Below are 2,346 nucleotides of genomic sequence, written 5' to 3'. Positions count from 1 at the left end.
GGAGGAAGAGATGCATATAGGGGCATTTTCGGGGGTTGGAATTGTCCAGGGTGGTGCTGCGGGGACAGTTACCAGACATTGTATGTCCCGCCATGGCCCACTGGGTGGACTGTGGGAGAGTGTGGGCTAGGTGTGGACGATTGACCATGAGGTGCAGCAGTGCTCAGAGATGTATTCACTAAGTGCAATGAATGTCTCATGATGATGGAAGAGGTTGTTTTTATGGGGGGAGGAGTGGGGGGAGGGGGGTGGGGGGTATATGGGGACCTCATATTTTTTGACTGTAACATTAAAAAAATAAAGACCAAAAAAAAGAGTTAATGAAATAATAGAAAGTATATACCCTGGGAAGTAATATAAGCAATATATAAAATTTTATAATCTATGCTTAAAGCAAAGTACTTATTAATATTTCCAGGTATTTCCTAAGCACTGTTAATTTTTAGCTATACATTTGGCATTACTATGCTTTTAAAATTTGATGTCTTTTTATACACTATTGATAAATCTTACTTTCTCTATTTGTAAACTTTTAAATCTTTCCATTTCACCCTTTTCTTGTCTGTTGATTGTTGTACCTGAATATAGTTAAAAACTGTATTGGAGTGCTCACTTTGGCAGCACACACTAACATTGGAATGATACAGAGAAGATTAGCATGGCCCCTGAGCAAAGATGATGTGCAAATTCTTGAAGTGTTCCATATTAAAAAAAAAAAAGACTATCAGAGAATAAGCACCATATCAATATTGCCACCTATATATGGAGGTATTTTGCCTTACCTTTACTTCAATCTGAATGAATAGATGAAGATAAAGATATAAAGAAAAAAATCTACATTATCTCAATCACCAGTTATTAATTTAAATCATTATTGTATTCATTATTTATAACATAATAGTACATATACTTACTACATTATTGTACATGATGTGCAACTGCTATTTTTTATATATCATTCCAATATTTCCCCCTTAATCAAGTTTATGTAATCTGTTTTAAATGCTAAAGAGACTGTGGATTTAAAATAAATAATAAAAAATAGATAATACCAAGAAGCAGATTTGGCCCAATGGATAGGGCATCCAGCTACCATATGGGAGGTCTAAGGTTCAAACCCAGGGCCTCCTGACCTGTGTGGAGCTGGCCCACACGCAGTGCTGATGCGCTCAAGGAGTGCCATGCCCGCAGGGGTGTCCCCCCACAGGGGTCCCCATGCGCAAGGAATGCACCCCATAAGGAGAGCTGCCCAGCGTAAAAGAGAGTCCAGCCTGCCCAGGAGTGGTGCCACACACACGGAGAGCTGACGCAGCAAGATGACGCAACAAAAAGAGACACTGATTCCTGGTGTCGCTGACAAGAATAGAAGTGGACATAGGGAAACACTCAGGGAATGGACATAGAGAACAGACAACTGGAGCAGAGGGGGAGGGGAGAGAAATAAATAAAAAATAAATCTTAAAAAAAAAAAGAAGTCTATTTCTCCTTTCAGTTTAAAAAAAAATTGATAATACTGTAGTAAGCCAGAATTGTAGGTGATGCAGGTTTTGAGGAGAAAGTATAAGTGATGGAGATACTGAAGGCATGGTAAGGGCTTAAAAGAAGCAGTTGCTTTCTCAAAAAACCAACATTTGAGATAAATAAAAAGTTTAAAAATATAAGATAGTTGATATTCAAAGGAGTCATTTCAGCTCTATCTACAAAAAATTAATATTTCCTTCAAGAAGCTACCAGATAAGGGATTTAGGCAATAAACTATTTTAAATGGATAGAAATCTTTTTCTGTTCATATTAATACTAATTTAAAATTCCAAAGTACTTGAGAATTTTAATGAGCATTCAACATAAAATAAATATTGGTAAATCTTTTTAACCCATAACATTTTATTGATATTTTGTCAATTAGTATAAAATGTCAATTTAATATATAGCTCCTCACTGGTTTTACATTTATTTTGTTTCTTGAATTATTGTTGAAATAGAAAATGTTTTATTGTGATTTATTCTGAACAAAATATGTATGGTATAGTTTTATTGAGTCCATTTAAGTGATTAAAATGGACATTGTGGTGGTTTGAAGCCATGTGTAACCCTGAAGAATATGTTCTTAAATTTAATCCATTGCTGTGGGTGTGGGCCTATTGTAAACAGAACCTATCATTGAGGTTACTTCAGCTAGGGTGTGACTGACCTCATTCAGGATAACTCTTAATCCTAGTACTCCAGCCTTTATATATATATATATATATATATATACTTATTTATTTTTTGAAAAAGATCCTTAGATTACATAAATGTTACATTAAAAATATAGGTGATTCTCATATGCCCCACTCCCTACCCCTC

General features: G+C 35.3%; 1 non-coding gene across 1 annotated transcript; it reads left to right on the top strand.

Moving 5' to 3' along the window:
* The first annotated feature begins 607 nt into the window (after positions 1-607).
* LOC111762931 (U6 spliceosomal RNA) lies at positions 608-710 on the top strand. The gene has a single exon (XR_002795926.1). It is a non-coding gene; the product is annotated as a U6 spliceosomal RNA (small nuclear RNA).
* The last annotated feature ends 1,636 nt before the right edge of the window (positions 711-2,346 follow it).

This window comes from Dasypus novemcinctus, chromosome 27 (genome assembly GCF_030445035.2).
Source record: "Dasypus novemcinctus isolate mDasNov1 chromosome 27, mDasNov1.1.hap2, whole genome shotgun sequence".
Lineage (NCBI taxonomy): Eukaryota > Metazoa > Chordata > Mammalia > Cingulata > Dasypodidae > Dasypus > Dasypus novemcinctus.
This window is presented reverse-complemented; position numbering and strand designations above follow the sequence as displayed.